The following is a 19,082-nucleotide window of genomic DNA, read 5'->3' on the forward strand; positions in this document are numbered from 1 at the left end:
GAAATGGGGAAAGAAGTGATTTGGAGTGGTCTTTAGTGCCCTTGGAACATTATAGTAGGTTTTAAATCAAATTGGATCAGTTTAGAAGGCCAAGAAGCCATATTGCCAAAAATTGTCAAATTGCTCATTGACAACTTTGTAATTTTGGAATAACAATTTATGCATTCTTCTAGGAAAAGGAAAAGGGAGAGTTTGTATCAAGAAATTTCTAATAGGAAGTGAGGTTTTGTATTATAATTTTATTTTTTTATTGCATTGATTTTATCACTGTTCTGAATGGAATAGATGGTGGAGGTCATGCAATGACTATGAAATCTTGATTTAGTCTTCAACATTCATTTTGTTAGGTTTCAAAAATCATTTTATTTTATCATTCATGTTGGTTATATTTGACCCATAGTTGAAAACCTATGAAATTTGAGAATCAAGTAATGACCTATGTACATTATGAAAATATCAATTTTGGTGGTTGTGGGAGTTGGTTTGATATTATTGCAAGTGAGCCCTAGGCAAGCTAGTGAAATCTTGGCAAGGCACAATAATGCTTGCAAGTGAGTTCTAGTATGGACAGGGGATGAGTATGTACCAATATTGGTTAGGAAATGGTGGAAGAGTGTGGTAGGTATCCAAAAACTAGAGGAGAAGACCTGATGCATAGTTTAGGTCATCTTTTAAGTTGGATTGCTATCATTGCCATTGAAACCCTTAAAACTAGGGTTTTCTAAAAAAAACACTGTACAAACACCATGGAGGCCTAAGACTTAGAAAATCCTTGAGCCTAGGTCAATTGGAAAAAAAAAATCTAAGAACTCAATAGGGATTGTTAATATTTTTGACAAGTTATTGAAGAACCCTTGTTTTGAGGAGGGCTAATAGGCACTCTTTGGGCTACAAGGCCAAACAAAGAAAGAATGGGTTTTGGGTGTGTGAGGCCCAATAAAATAGTGAAAAATGGCTTGGAATGTGTCAAGGACCTCATGAGGAAGGTCTAAGCTTTATTTTTCCTTGTTGGCAACATTTGGTGGACTTTTGAATTGATAGGCCAAAAAGTGCATAGTTGAGATTTTCGAGTTAGAGGAGTGAAAATTGAATTGATTGGTGAGTTTCTTGGTGGAAGGGGACTAGGAGAGAGTCCTCTAGGTTAAGGTTAGAGAAGAGATCATAAGAAGGCTAAGAGGTAGCCTTGGTAGAGAAAAAAGGCTCTAAGAAGAAGAATCTCTCCATCAAAGTAGTATCTAATGGACTATCTTGGTGGAGCTAGATACTTTTCTAGAATAATTGATCTTAAGAGTTGCTATTATCAAATAAGGAGGAAGGAAGGTGATGAATGGAAGTCTGCATTGAAACCAACTAAAAGGCTCTATGAGTGGTTGGTAATTCCATTTGGTCTTACCAATACACCAAATACCTTCACGAGAGTTATGAATGAAGTCTTGAAGGATTATATAGGAGTGTTTATAGTTGTGTACCTAGATGACATCCTCATATTCAATAAGACAAAAGAGGAGCACATGAAGCACTCAGAAATGCCATTGAGGAAACTTCAAGATGATAAGTTAACATTGAACCTTGAGAAGAGTGAATTCATGAAAGAACTAGTGTACTTGGGATTTTTCATTTCCTAAGGAAGTTTTTTAATGGATAAGAGTAAGGTAGAGGCAATCTTGAGTTGGCCTACTTCTAGATCTGCTACTAAGCTAAGAAGTTTCCGTGGCCTAGCACAATTCTATAGGAATTTTAGTGAGATTTGTCCACCTATGGTGGATACCATTAAGGGAGGCATGAAAACAAAGTTTACATAGACTAAGGCTACAGATGAGAGCTTTGAAAGACTAAAGAAGGAGGTGGAAACCAAAAAAGTATTGGTCTTGCCAAGTTTTGAGAAACCCTTTGTGGTGGAGTGTGATTCTAGTAATATAGTAGTGGGGGAAGTGGTGCACCAAGAGGGGAGGCTTGTGGCATTTTTTAGTGAGAAACTTAATGAGGCCGGGACAGGATATTCAACATATGACTTGGAACTCTATGCACTTGTTCAAGACCTTAAGAAATGGTGGCATTACTTATTGCCTAAGGAGTTTGTTTTCTTCACTGAAAACCAAGCACTGAGTTTCATTAATTCATAGGAGAAGCTCAATCTTAGGCATATTAAATGGATGTAATTCCTACAATCTTACACCTTTACAATCAAACACAAGAAGGGCACCAATAACAAGGTGGCTAATGCTTTAAGCAGGAGATTGTTGTTAGTTCAAGAAGTCAAGTTGCATAGCATAGGGATAGAAGGATTCAAGCACATGTATCATGAGGATACTAATTTCTCAGAGGCACACAAGGTATGCACTAATTTTGAAAACCATTTTCATAGTCAATTTTTTGAATATACATTGAAGAATGGGTTTTTGTTTAAGGGTCAACAGTTGTGTATCCTAAGAGGATCCATGAGGAAGAATCTCATTTAGGAAAATACTAATGGAAGCATGAGTGAGAATTTTGGCCTTAACAAGAGCCTAGACCTATTAGAGAGGTTTTACTACTAGCCGAAGATGCAAAGATATATGAGGAAATATGTAGAGAAATGTGGCATATGTCAGAAGGTAAAGGGCATCTCATCCAATATAGGAGTTCACCAACCACTGCCCATTCCTAATAGGCCTTGGGAGTGCATAAGAATAGATTTCATAGTAGATTTCCCTAGGGTTGGAAATTTTATTTGTCTTAGTTGATAGGTTCAGCAAGATGATCCATTTCATACCATGAAAAATAACTCATGATGCTAGCAATATAGCTAAACTATTCTTCAAGGAGGTGGTCATAATTCATGGGCTACCAATTAGTATAGTTGTTAACAAAGATTCCAAGTTTATGGGGCATTTTTGGAAGACCCTATGGAAGAGATGAGGTAAAAACTTGGCTCGTGGTTCTTCCTTCCATCAGGAATATAGAGGTCATTAATAGGGTCCTAGGAAACCTATTAAGGTGTCTTACCAAAGAATATGGGTAGAGTTGGGAACAAGTCATTCCTTAATCAAAGTTTTCCTATAATGATAGAAAAAATAAAACAAATGGATTAAGTGCTTTCCAAATAGTATATGGAACACATCCAAGGGGGATAATGGAGTTGAGATATCTACCAACACATGAAACCATTAGTGGGCATGTGGAAGATTTTTTTCAGTCCATGAAGGAAATACATGATTAGGTTAAGAAGACCTTGATGGAAGAAAATGAGAGGTTAAAGGAAAAAAGGATGAAGGGAGGAGAGACATACAATTTAAAATAGGAGATTTGGTCATAGTCTCTTTGAAAAAACCTCAACTATAGAATGGCATCCTAAGCAAGTTGCAAATGAAGAGGATTGGGTCATGCAAGGTGCTAGAGAAGTATGGTTCTAATGCCCATAAAGTGGACTTACCAAAAGACATGTCCATCTCTCCCATTTTCAATATCAAAGAATTGATACCTTACATGGGTCTAGATAATGATGAAGAGAAGTATCAGATAGATCTCAACAAAGACATATTAGAATTACATGTATCTAATGGAAGAAACCACAAGTGAGAAGATGCATGACTCTAGGGTGAAGAAGAGCACAAGGAACAAAGTTTACAAGGAACATATGGTGAATTGGAAAGATACCCATGAAGCAAAGGAAACTTGGATTATTGAGAGTGACTTTATGAAGCATGGCATCAGCAAGGAGTTCCTCTCACCATAGGTACCTTAGTCTTCTTCTTGTAGAGGGAGTATGGTGTAAGAGCACCTTAGGAAAGGGAAAATCCATAAAGAATTTTTGGCTTGTAAATGGTCTAGCCAACTATTTTGTAAATAAGGACTAATGATGAAGTACCATGGTGTGTCTAGGAGATGTAAATAGGTAGAGGTGAAGTTCTAATCATGAACTTAGAAGATAGGACCTAAGTATGACTAGAAAGGAAAAATTTGGTCAAGGAAGAAAAATATGGGAAAATACCTTGAAATGGGGTAAGGAGTGATTTGGAGTAGTCTTTAGGTGTTCTTGGAACATTCTAGTAGGTTTGAAATCAAATTGTATTAGTTTAGAAGGCCAAGAAGCCATATTGCCAAAAATTGTCAAATTGCTCATTGACAACTTTGCAATTTTGCAAAGTTTTAATGACAATTTTTCCATTTTTCTAGGAAAGGAAAAGAGAGAGTTTTTAATGCAACCCAAGAGTTTGAGTGGTTAGGGAAATGGTATATAATAATCATCCAACAAATAAATAGGGGTTGGTTATGTAAATGTACACATAGTTCATGAAAGAACAAGAAATTGCTGTCAGGAAGTGAGGTTTTTAATTGGAAGTTTATTTTCTTGCATTGATTTTCTCAATGTTCTGAATGAAATAGATGGTGGAGGTCATGTAGTGACTTTGTAAAATATTTATTTATTCTTCAACATTCATTTTCTTAGGTTTTAAAAATCATTTTGTTTTATCATTCCCTAAAATTTGAGTTTCCATAGTTGAAAACCTATGAAATTTTGGAATCAATTAATGGATTATGTACATTATGTAAATATCAATTTTTTTGGTTGTGGGAGTTAGATTTATATTATTGCAAGAGAGCCCTAGGCAAGCTAGTGAAATCTTGACAAGGCATAATAATGCTTGCAAGTGAGTTATGGTATGAACGGTGGATTGGTATGTGCCAATATTGGATGGAAAATGTCATAGTCGTGTGTCAAGTGTCCAAAAACTAGAGGTGAATACCTGATGCATAGTTTAGGTCATCTTTTAAGTTGGATTGCTATCATTTCCATTGAAACCCTTAAAATTAAGGTTTTATGAAAAATCACTGTATGGACACCATGGAGGTCTAAGACCTAAAAAATACTTGAGCTTGGGTCAATTGCCAAAAAAGTCTAGAAGACATTAGTAGGGCTTGTTAAGATTTTTAAGAAGTTATTGAAGAACCCTTGTTTGTAGGAGGGCTAATAGGGGATATTTGGGCTACAAGGCCAAACAAAGGAAAAATGGGTTTTGGGTGTGTGGGACCCAATATAATGGTGCAGAATGACTTGTAATGTGTCAAGGACCTCATGAGGAAAGTCTAAGCTTGGTATTTCCTTTCTAGGAGAATTTGGTGGACTTTTGGCTTGATAGGCCAAAATGATGCATAGTTAGGATTTTGGAGTTAGAGGAGTGAATATTGAATTGATTGGTGAGTTTCTTGGTGGAAGGGGACTAGGAGAGAGTCCTCTAGGTTAGGTTTAGATAAGAGACCCTAAGAAGGCTAAGAGGTATCCTTGGTAGAGAAAAAAGGCTCTAATAAGAAGAAGGTCCCCATAAATAACTAGTTCCACTAAGAAGAATATCAACTAAGAACCATAAGCATCACCAAGCTCCTTTAGTCATTGAGTTCCTCGAGAAAAACTATACCCAAGAAATACCCTCGTAGTGTTCAAGAATCACCTCTTTTTAATCAAGTTCTTTGAATCCAAGGTGAAAACCACTTCAACATATAGGATTTCTAACTACCCTGGGATGCTCCTACATCAGATACCCTAGGTGCAAAAATATGTCTTCCTAGTCTTCAACTTGTACACTCTTTCCTTTGTTCCACTTCTAGAATTCTTTCATACAATAGAAAAATATTTACTCTTCCTATTCACATCCTCCCTCAATGTGCCACATGTCTTCTTTCCACACTAATATGTTCCCCTTCTAGAATTCTTCAACTCAACTCACCCACTAAAACAGGCACAAGGAGGGATTGAAAAGATAGAGCTAGGAGCACACCTAACTATCCACTCACCTTGCCGAGTAAACACAATGGAATAAAATAACATAGAGAAAAAAACCAAGGGGAGCAAAAATTAAACACTTTATTGATTCATTTTATTATCAGCATACATGCCCAACTATAAGGCGTTTTGGGTTACAACAAGCAATATTTACAAAATTCTAGACTTAGAACTTTCATAGGTCATTAATTCAGACTTCTAATTCTTCTACTTCACATTCTCATGTGGAATCTCTAAGTTCTCTCTTCATGACTTCCTCTTTTTATCCTAAGCCTAAACACCCCTATTTATACTTTCCAAAATGACTTATAGAATATTCTAGACCATTACATAATAGAAGACCAACCTTAAAATAGTCTACACACATCCCAAGATAAGATCCTAACATTACATTCATGAACCAAATTAAATAGATAAGTCAAGTCAAACTAAGAACCAATTACATACAAACTCGGTCAAAGGAACCAAGCATAAAAAATATTAGGATTACTCGGCACATGAAGGAACACTTGACCAATACTGGACAACTTGATACATACTAGAACTTGATAGTAGCTAGAACTCAACAACAACTAGAATTTGGTAGTTAGTGGAATTTAATATTGACTATAACTTGATAGTAACTAGAACTTAGTAGTAACTAGAAAAATGAACAAAATGAGTACAATTACAAGGGGACCCAAGACAGTCCTACATCAAACAACTGAGGTTAAAATAAATGATTCTCCTATATCATGAGATGTCACAACTTGAGCTGAATCCAACTTAGTTTTAGAAATCCATGTAGCATGTTCAACTGGTCTATTCTTCCACTTCACCAAATATTCATGGTAATCTTTTCCTCTTGTTCCTTTACTAACTCTCCGATTCAATATCTATTTAACCTCTTCAATCTACTTCTTAGGAAAATTATATGGTACAACAACTTCATCATTTGACTATTATGAAAATCATCAACATTGAATATAGGAGATATATCCATGTCATCAGGTAACTTAACTTCATAAGCATTACCACTATCAAACTTCCTCAAGATCTTTCAAGGTCCAAACTTCTTCATTTTCAGCTTACTGTATGTTCAAATAGGAAATTTGTCTCTCTTCAAATGAAACATCACCTCATCACTAACTTCAGAAAGATGATGTTTCCTAGACTTAACAACATTCTCCTTATAATTCTAATTACTTTATTCCAACCTCAACTTCACTTCCTCATGTAAATTATTCATAAAACAAACAAATTATTTCCCTTCCACACTTCACTTCTCCTCACCAACAACATCCCTCAAATCTGATATTCCTCTAGGGTGCATTCTAGTAACAATCTCAAAAGGTGTTTTTTGTGTACTCCTATTCACATACTTATTATATGGAAATTGAGCTTGTGCCAATACCATATCCCTATTACTCAGCTTATCTCTAACTAAACGTCTTAACAAATTACCCAAGCTTCTATTCACAACCTTTATCAGTCCATCTATCTATGGATGGAATGTAGAACTAAACTGTAACTCAGTATCCATCTTCTTTCACAAAGTCCTCCAAAAATAACCAACAAACTTACTACCTCTATTAGATATAATACTTCTTGGTAATCCATGCAATCTAACGACCTCTTTGAAGAAAATCTCAACAATAAGTACAACATATGATGTCTTCTTACATGGTATGAAATGTGCCATTTTAGAAAATCGATTCAAAATAACAAATATGGAGCCATTCCCTCTTGGTGTCTTAGGTAATCCAAGAACAAACTCCATACTTATGTTACTCTAAGGTTTCTTAGGAACAAAAATAGGTGTATATAATCCAGTATTCAGACTTACTCCTTTTGCAACTTGATAAATTCCACAACTCCTTACAAACTTTTAAACATGCTTATACATTTGTGAACAATAATACTTATCCTTAAGAAAACTCAATTTCTTTTCAGTTCCAAAATGTCCTGCCAATCGTCCACAATTCTTTTCCTTAATCAAATTAACTCTCATAGAACTTCTTGGTATATATAACTAAATTCCTTTAAACAACAGACCTTATTGAATGATATACTCATCAAACTTATTCATTTGACTTGATATATTTGGTACTTTGCACTCTCTCCATGCCTTAGACAAATTAGGGCCAGTATCATATAACTCTTTCATTTCATCAAAACCAAGAACTTCAACCTTCATCTTGGTAATAAATAATGTCACCTGATTAATGCATTAACAACTTAGTTAGTAACTCCACTCTTATGCTTGATCACAAATGCGAAACTCTACAAGTACTCAACCCACTTGATATGTCTCTAATTCAACTTATGTTGACTTCCCAAATATTGTAAAGCTTTATGATTAGTATACAACACAAACTCCTTAGGAAAAAAATAATGTCTCCATTTCTTAAAGGCTTGAACAATAGCATAAAATTCTTGATCATACATATAATAATTCCTTTTAGCATCATTATACTTCTCTCTAAAGAAAGTAACATGTTTACCTTCTTGACTCAATACAACTCCTATTTCACTGCCACTTGAATCACATTCAGCTTGAAATACCTTATTGAAATTAGGAAAATCCAATACAGGTAACTTAGTAACCTCCTATTTCAAAGTATAAAAAATCTTATCAGCCCCATGTGTTCACTTAAAATCCTTTTCATCTCCTCTCATTGTATCAATCATAGTATTAAAAAAAGAACTATAATTATTTATAAATTTTCTATATAAACTAGCCAAACAATGGAATAATCTTACCTCACCTTCATTCTTAGGTGTAGGCTATTCCATTTTTAAAAAAAAATTTCTTAGGATCCATTCTCATACCATCAACTAAAATCAAAAAAGCCAAATGCACAATCTCTTCTTGCATAAAAGAACACTTCAAATTAATCAATAATTTCTCCTCTTTCAAACACTACAATACTTTCCTAACATACTCAAGATGTTTTTCCTTAGTCTTACTAAATATGAAAATATCATCATAGTAAACAATCACAAACTTACTCAAGAATCTCTTGAGAACTTCAAGTACTAGGTGCAATTGTTAAACTAAAAGGCATAACCAACCATTCATACAAATAATCATTTGTCTTGAAAGAAGTCTTCCATTCATCACCTTCTCTAATTATAATATGATGATAACCACACTTCAAATCAATCTTGGTAAAATAATTTGCACCACTCAAAAAGTCTATTATATCATCCATCCTCAGCAAAGGAAACCTATATTTCACTATGATCTTGTTAATAGCTCTGGAATCAGCACACATTCTCCATTCTCCAATCTTCTTAGGTACCAATAAAATAGGTACAATACAAGGAATCAAGCTTTCTTTGATCAAACCTTTCTGCAACAACTTTTGCACTTTTCTGTTAAGCTCTTCATACTCTGTAGGGTTTCAATCTATATGGTGCATTATTCAACAAACTAGCTCTATGAATTAGATCCACACAATGAATTATACTCCTTACTTGTGGTAAATGATCAGCTATATCTTCATCAAAAATCTCTTTATACTCATTCAACAAGCTTTCAATATCTACTGGCACTCAACTAACACTACCAGTTTCTGCTATTACTCAGCCTCTACCATTTTCTACTACTCAATTTCTATCTCTTGCTTAGTCATTACTATACTTTATCATTTGGCCATTACTACCATAACTCAACCCTCTAGGAATTACAGAAAAACAAACTTGGTTTTTTTTTTTTTCCTTCTCAAATTTCTTGCCACTAATCATGCAAATTCTTATAGTAGTATAATTGATCTCATCAGGAGAATCAATCAAAGGCATCAATGCATCCTTAATTCCATTCTTCCAAATAGTATATTGGTTCAATCTTCCATCATATACAACATGTTTATCATATTGCCAAGATCTACCCAATAGAATGACAACAATCCATATACATAATATCACATAGGACTTCATCAAAGTAATATCCAATCTTTAATTCCACGAAACATTGTTCACTTACCAATATCTTATGCTCATCTATGATCCATGAAACATGCTAGGGTTTAGGATGTTTTAGCCTCTGTAACTACATCTTTGTAACCAACTCCTCTGATGCCCAATTTTCTAAACTTCCACTACCAATGATCACTTTGCAACATTTCCCATCTATCTTACATTTGATCTTGAAAAGACTTCTCCTATGAATAGGTTCTTTATTCTCAATTTTCTCACTATAAAGAATCCTTCTCACCATCAATTTTTCTCCAAACTTAGGATCATCTGAGGGGGCATAGATTCATATTGTATCACATAATTCCTAGTACCACTTTCATTTCCACCAGAGTATCTACAATCAAAGGATCTATGTCCATCTTTGCCACATCTAAAATAATTACCATGAAAACCACCTCTAGGATAAGAACTACCTCTTCCTTGATATGGAATAGTACCTATTCGGATTAACTAATAGATTTAGCATTATCCAAAGAGAAATGTTGCAACACCTTCTCAATATAATCACCCTAAGATAATGTCAATTTCTTGTTCTTCCTATCTTTGCAAATCTTCATACCAAGGATTTGTTTTGCTGCCCTCAAATCCTTTAGAGCAAATGCATGTGCTAACTAGTGTTTTAGCCCCTTAATATGATCCATGTTAGACTCAACTAAAAGCATATCATCAACATATAAACATAAAATAATGTAGTTTTCATCATCCAATCTCTTAAAATAAACACAATGATCTGAATGACACCTGCTATATCCATGCTGATGCATAAAACTACCAAATTTTAGATACCATTTTCAAGGTACTTGTTTCAAGCCATATAAACTTTTCTTCAATTTGCACACTAAGTTCTCCTTACCTGTGACCTCAAATCCCTATGGCTGAGCCATATATATCTCTTCATCCAAATCACCATGAAGGAAGGTTGTTTTAACATCAAGATGCCCCAAATGCAAATCTTTAGTAGCCACAATACTTAAAACAATGTGAATAGAAGTCATTTTAACAATAGGAGAGAATGTCTCATCAAAAGTGATGCCTTTTTTCTATGAAAATCCTTATACAACTAACCTGATGTTAAATATTTTCTTACCTCCATCCTCTTCTTTCAACCTGTAAACCCACTTATTCTATAAAGCCTTTTTATTGACAGAGAACTTGCATAAATCTCATATCTTATTTTTTAGTAAAGAGTCAATTTCTTCTTTCATTGCAGACTCCCACTGAATCTTTGTATCCACCTGCACAACTTCATCATAACATTTAGGTTCACCAGCATCAGTAAGTAAAATAGAATAAAAGGAAGGAGAAAATATTTTTGGAGGTCTACTCATCATTGTTGACCATCTAACATTCACTGGGGTGTGTGGTATTTGTAGTTGTGGTTGTTGCACATCATGAGGAATCACTGGAACATCAAATTTTGGAGTATCATCCAACACTACATTATCATTTTCTTTCTTCTAATGTTGTTGCAACCAATCTTTGTACAACACTTTCTCATTGAATATGACATACCTACTTCTTATAATTTTACAATTTTCAAAATCCCAAAGCCTATAACTAAATTCATTAATGCCATATCCAGCAAATACACATTTCTTTGACTTAGCTTCTAGCTTGGTTCTATTTTTCAAAATCTATATGAGCAAATGCTTCACAACCAATGGTTCTGAGAAAATAATAACTCACCTTCTTACCAGTCCATGCTTCCTCTGAAATACCACAACCCAAAGGAGAGAGGGACCTCTATTAATCAAATTTATATTAGTATTACCCACATGTTTAAGGGAAACATTGCATGCAACCTCATGCTTCTTGCATGCTCCATTATAGTCATGTTCATGCACTCAACCACTGCATTTTCCTGTACAGTCCTTAGAATATTTTTTTGTCTATAAATACCATTAGTAGAGAAATAATCTTCAAATTCATGACTGCAATACTCACCACCATTATCATATTTGAGACATTTTATTTTCTTTCTAGTCTCATTTTCAACCAAGCATTTCCATTTCTTAAAAGTTTGAAATACATCAAATTTCTATCTAAGGAAATAAAACCATACTTTTCTAGATGTATTATCAATAAATGTAATATAATAATGAGAGCCACCAAGGGAAGATACCTGAGCTGGTCGCCATACATCTGTATGCACGAGCTCTAATCTCTGACTTTTATTTTCCTTCCCAATCTTCCCAAAACTCACTCTCTTTTGTTTTCCATACACACAAATTTCAAAGAAATCCATATTAACACATTTAAGACCTGGTAAAACATTCTTTGAATGAGGTATTTTCATACCTTTCTCACTCATGTGTCCAAGTCTATTGTTCCACAACATTGTATCAAAATCTACAACAACTATTTGTTCTCCCTACTTAATTGCAACAACTATTCCTGAACATTTATTTTTGTCTAAAACAATCAAAGTAGAAGGAACAATATGACCTGTACAAAGATATAAGGTGCCTACTTTTACACCTTTTTCTACTACAAGTGAACCTTTTGAAACCTTCCAATTTTTATCATTGAAAATAACTACACAACCCTCACCACTGAGTTTTCCTATTGAAATTAAATTTGTACTCAGCCTTGGAACATGTATTACCTCATGTAGTAGCCAATGATTCCCATTCTGCAACTTAATCTTGATTTCCCACGATTTCTAGAATTATTTCCTCTCTCAGTCATTCTACTTCTACTTTGTGGATTCAAAGCACTTCCTAGTGTAGATCAACCTGAGGTTTTTCTACAAGTTTCCTCCCTCAAAATAACACTAATTACATCATCATATTTTGGGGTATTAGATCTAGAAATAAAATTACTCACATCCATTACCAAGCCATTCCAACTCTCAAGAAAAGAACAAAAAATCAAGAGAGCCCTAATCTCTTCATCAAAATTGATACCCAAAGAAGATAACTGACTAGTAATAGTATTAAACTCATTTAAATGATCCACAACAAATCCGCCTTCTATCATTTTCATATTAAATAAATGCTTCATAAGAGATACCTTGTTTGAAGTGAAGGGCTTCTCAGACAATTTCTTTAGGGTTTCCATCAACTCTTTTGTCATCTTCACTTTTGTAATATTAAATGCCACTGATGCTACCATGCATAATTGAATGTTTCCAAGTTCCTTTCTATCTAAAAGATCCTAGTCATCATTTGTCATAGATCCTTGATTGTTGGTTTTTCCTTCCAATGGCTTCCATAAATCCTTCTAATAAAGATAGTCCTCAATTTTCATTTTTCATAACTAAAAGTTTTTCCCATTGAACTTGTCAATGCTTAGCTTACCCTCATCTACCATTGCTCTCACTCAACTGCGAGACTCCCACTCAACCATGAGACCTTCTTGTAGAGGATTGCTAAAGAAGAAATAAAGAATGATGATAGTTTGGCTAAAAAGAAAAAAAACAATGAAAAATTAGCTCTGATACCACTTGTTAGGATTAACCTCAGACATAAATAACAATTACATGCAAATATAACCAATACCAAAAAATAGTAGATCACATAAAAATAACACAAGGCATCAAGATTTAACATGGTTCACCCAATCCTTGGGCTATGTCCACCAACAACAAGTCCAATATTATTTTTATCTAGTAATTACAACCTATATTACAATCTATAATCCCTTACAGTTCAATACTGCCACAAGAACCAATTTTCCCATCACACATTATGAAAATCCCTAACCCTAAGCCTTTTTATAGAAGCTTCTTGCTACTTAAAAAATTAGTGGTAGAATAAAAGAAAAATAATAGTTAATGCCTTTTACAATATAAGGTCATTTTTGGCTTTGGGGGTGCTACCCCCAAAAATCCCCACGGGGGCATTGTCCCTCGACCCCACCTTATACAATGATAGGAAGCACACCTAGGGAACTACCCTAGGACCCTATAGGGGTGGTTCCCCTTGACATCATCTTGGTCTAATTAGGTTCCACATCATGATACTTCCACGTTGTCACTTAGTCTTGCCTTTATCTTCATTCTTCCACTTGGATTTTCCCTTTTCTTGCACATAATTATCAAATCTACCACCTTCTCCATAGGATCTACCTCCACCTCTCTAGATTCGACCACCTCTACCTCTCTATCTTAGTTCATGCTTCTTTGTCAAGATATCCTCAGATTTCAAGGCATATTGATATGCTTATTCTACACTTTACAATTTCACAAAACTAATCTCATCTTGAATTTCAACTCTCAATCCATTTAGATACCTTGCAGCTTTCTCAACCTCATCATCCACATGTCCATATATGATGTCCAATCTATAGAATTCCTCAATATACTCTTTAATGGTCATGTCCTTTTATCTCAAATTTTGTATCTTTCTCAATAAGCTAACTGGGTAATCAACAAGAAAGAACTTATTCTTCACCTTGTTTACAATTTTTTGCTAGGTCTTGATCTTCTCCTTTCCTCTTCTTTGTCTATTAGTTTGCAAATGCTCCCACTACAGTGAGGCATGACCTTTCAACCTAGTGACTACAATTTTCACCTTCCTATTATCATGAGTGCCTTCAAATTCAAAGAAATTATCTACATTACAAATGCAATCCAATACAATGTTGGCGTTCAATTTTCCATCATAATGAAAAAAATTCCACAACATGCTTTAAATGTACCCTAGATAACACTCTCAACAATCTTTCCTCATCTTGATCTTCCTTAAGTTCTAGATTAGGGTTTGGTATGATTGCTTCATTATAAATCACGTCATTAAGATGCTCTCCTCTCCTCTAGGTTGTATCCACAACACCTAATCTATCTTCAATTTGTCTCAACATGTCCATAATAGAAGCGTTAGAATTTCCTCTACCTTGAACCATCTTTATAAATAGGTTCCTACAAAATTGAAACCTTTAGCAAGTTATAGGTCAAATCTATAGATCTGTCACCCTAAAACCAAATTTAACTCAGGGTTCTACATAATCTAATCTCCACAAGGATGAACCTCAAGCTCTAATATCACCTAACACAAGGAGAGATTGAAAAGCTAGAGCCATGGGCACACCTAACTATACAATCACCTTGAGAAGTAAAAACAAAAGAAGAAAATAACATAGAGAACAACACCAAGGAGAGAGGAAATAATAAGCACTTTATTGATTCATTCAATTATTAACTTATATGCTCAGGTGTAAGGCCTTTTGGGTTATGACCAACAAGATTTACAAAATTCTAGACTTAGAACTTTCACAGGTCCTTAATTCATACTTTGAACTTTTCTACTTCACATTCCCATCTAGACTCTCTAAGTGATCTCTCTATGACCGCCTTTTTAAACCTAAACCTAAATATCCCAATTTATAATTACCAAAACAACTTATAGAAGATTCTATATCATTACATAATAGAATACTAATCTTAAAATAGTATGCACACACCCCAAATAATATTCTAACATTAAATTCATGATCCAAATAAAATACATAAGTCGGCTCAAACAAAGAACCAATCATAGAAAAATTTAGTCGACGAAGGAATTGAGCATAAAAAAATTAGGTTCACTCAAGACATGAAGGAACACTTGGTCAACACTAGACAAATTGGCACATACTACAACCTAGAAGTAAATGGAATCGATAGCAATTAGAACTTTATAGTAACTAGAACTTGGTAGTAACTGGCACTCAGTAGTAATTGACATAATAAACAAAATAACTAAGATTACAAGGCAACCCTAGATGGTCATGCATTATAAACTAAGGTTCCTCCTACCTATTGGATCTTGATTTAACAATAATTTAACTACTAGGTAGAGAGGAAAACGTTGCATCTAAGGGAAGCTACCTCCTATGATAAACACAATTTGTCTAGAACCCAGGATAACTATAAGGCTTAACTCCTTCTTCACTTCAGGCTCTGCAAAACCTAGGTGGGTATACCTTAGATTCATCTATATGGTACCAATTCCTAAAACATAAATCTAAATTTTTATTAAGTAGGTGAAAACCCCAAACCTTTTATGCTCATGCAATGGGAAAGATAGGAAATAGTTAATAACATGATCTATTAGATTCACAAGCTAAGTCTGGGTATCATTTTCAGCTCTACAACATGAAAGGGGAAATGCTTTTGATTAGTTTATTGATATTGGCATAACCCACATATGAAAAAATAATATACTTGCAGATCCTATGTCTAATCAGTGCCCTATCCATTGGGTATTCTACAAATCATAACATCTATGTTCAAATTGAATCCCATACTCGTACTATCCTTCTAATGAAATCTACAACCCTACCAAGATATAAAGCATTTAAATGATTCTCTAAATCAAAGGAAAAATACATTAATACATACAAAAATGAGATGTAATTGGATCTATGTTCTTTTCCCATAAACCACAAAAGATTGTAAACAATAGAGGCAAGAGACAAAAATCAGAATCAAACTAAGTAACTTGTTTCTCTTTGCATTCATTCCTTTGAAATTTGTATATTCAATATGTATGGAAAGACTCATGAAGCATACAATAGACCATAACTATACACTAAAACTCCATTAATGTTGTTCATATAGAGAAAAATTGCTGAAAAAATGGTGAAAACTTAGTTGAGAACTTCCTCAAACCTTTGGGAACCAACCCTATACAAAGAGAGAAAGAAGAAAGATATAGAAGAGGAAGGAATCCTAGATTTGATATGGAATCAACACTTGTCCACTTGAATCTCCATCTGTTTCTATTGCAAAGCCTCTTTATTCTCTCTAAAACTAAAATCTAGATTAAATCTCATCATTATTTTCAACAAACTCATAAATATTTTTCCCAAATGATGAGGAAACCACCCTTCTAATAAATCATCAAAACTACTACCAAAAGGCTGCCAAAACCTCTACTGAACTGATTTGGAGGCAAAATAATATTGCTAAAAGACTCTCCAATTTTGGTGCATACCCATTTCATCGTTTGGCCACAAACTAATATTGAATTGCCCATACCAGAATGTAGTTGAATATGGAGCACCTCGGATAAATATGAGAATATCTCTTATCCACTAATATCTATTGGAAAAATTATGGAAAATTTGGAAAGTAGACTTTGAGAGCATTCCGACAATATACACAAGTCCTATATTTTCTTTAAAACCAGACCCATTGCAGCCATTTGAAGTCAAGGTTCAGAACTACTCAACAAACCTTCATTTCTTGCAAATATTTCCCATTTTAGAAAGTTTGAACTATATAATAAAACCCAGTGTTATATTTAAAAAGTCTACACATTGAATGCAGGGAAATAAATAAAATATTAATATTTTAGAACTTTGTATTTTCCTTCCATCTTCTATCTAGGTCAGACTAGTTGACCATACATCTAACATGTGGTACAATCCTATTCAGTAGTCTCTGCACAATCACCTACTCCATCAAATATAATGGGAACCTTCATCACATAGGTGCCACGTAGCACCTTTTGATTCATCTGTGGACTACCACCTCAACTCTAACACACTGTCACTTGGCAACCCTTGATTCATCGTTGCCATGTCACCTCCCTTAACTTATGAGAAACTTTGTATGGTGATAATGTGACAACCATCAATTTTTTCCACATGGCATAATCTGGTGTGTCGATCCAAAATCTGCCATGACATCACCACTGCCACATGTTGCAATGTATCTTTATCACATACATAGTCAACAACCTGCCATGTGATCATGAAAATGCTACAATGTGACACATGTTACATCATTCCATGTCATCACCTTAGGATATGTGCAATATCATTTATGCCATGTCACTACCCTTGCCATGTGGTAGCTTGTCACTTTCTCACATGTTGAGTTAGCCTCTTACCAAATCATCATGGCATAGTGACAAGTTGTCATGTGTCACTCTTGTCTACCTTAGTGCCCTGATTTGTGTGCCACCTCACTTGTGCTATATCACTACCCCTGCCACATGGTGGCCTATCACTTTATCATATGCATGATCATTGATTGCCACATTAGTTGTGATATCATGATGATCCACCATGTGTCAACTTTTCCATGTCATTTACCTCAAAATTTGTGCCACATGGCATGCATTCATTTGTCCATTTGGATGCCACATGGATACTCCTTATTGGTCCATTTGGTCATCCATATCATCGCCAATTCATCACTGCATTGGTTTAAAATTTTAGTGCAATTACCACCCTGAATGCACTAGGACCCACACACACGCAAAGGTTTCCACTTGTCCTTAAGTTGAGTGCTTAAGAAAGTTAATTATATCTTGTTTGGGTATAAAACAATTCAAATTCCCAACAACATGGGCAATGTGGGATAATTTTCCCATCTGTGATTTCGCAAATCTGCTAGTCAATTTCCACCTTGACTATTCTGCTGATACCCAAAATAATCAAACTTACCAATGGTTGATGTAAAATGTGTGCCTAAAGTAGTGCTCCTTTAATTTTCTCCATTTGAATCATGCACAGATGGGCATAATATTTCATCATTCTTTATTCTTATGGAAATTCATGGACTCATGCAAATCCATATGCAACTGATCATTTCATAATATGATAATCCATTTATCTCCATAGATGAAACATTTACCTTATCATTTGGAATTGGAATCATAAATTGATTTGAACAATAGAGCCTCCATTCAATGTAAATTTTATAGGTAATCGATCTGCATTCGAGGATTCATCCATGTTTATTATTTTTTTAGCAGTGTGCCCTTATTGTAGCAGATAAACATTAATATATATTCTTCCTGCCTTATAATGATTACTACCACTCCACTTAAATCTTATTAATTTGGAAAAGACTCCTAAAATATAGTATGAAAAATGGTAGATGTTTTCCTTTAATAAGTGTTCATCTCAACTATCAGCTGAATGAATATCAAGCAAGCTAGGTAAGCGCTATTCACACATATTCAATTATGATCGTGCCTTTGATTGTCAGATAAAATTACTACTACTTTGCTTGGTGTTCAATGACGTAAATTCATAGAAGATATGGCAATCACACAATAGATTGGACTTTTGGCTGGGTAGCTTTACATAGTAATATCTATTTGGAGATGAAATCAGTTCAACTTGTAATTGGGCTTTCCTCCAATTGCTTACATTACTCCAAACTCACATCTCCAAGATGAAAAGATGCTAAATATTGTGTCATTGCCATTACAAATTTTAGCTTTAGTGACTCCTCAAGCAGTTTGTTGACTTTTCAAGTGCCATTCCACCCTTCCTTCCATTGGTTTGGCCCCTTCATCTTACATATGTAGATTTATCGATTTAGCAATTTTCTTTTCGAGCTACATGGCATGGGCTTCCATCATGCACCAAGCCGTTCATATCAGTGTTGGCTGTAAAAATACATTGGGAAATCGAGATCACA

Source organism: Cupressus sempervirens, chromosome 8, assembly GCF_028749045.1.
Source record: "Cupressus sempervirens isolate cs-2001-9-10 chromosome 8, ASM2874904v1, whole genome shotgun sequence".
NCBI lineage: Eukaryota > Viridiplantae > Streptophyta > Pinopsida > Cupressales > Cupressaceae > Cupressus > Cupressus sempervirens.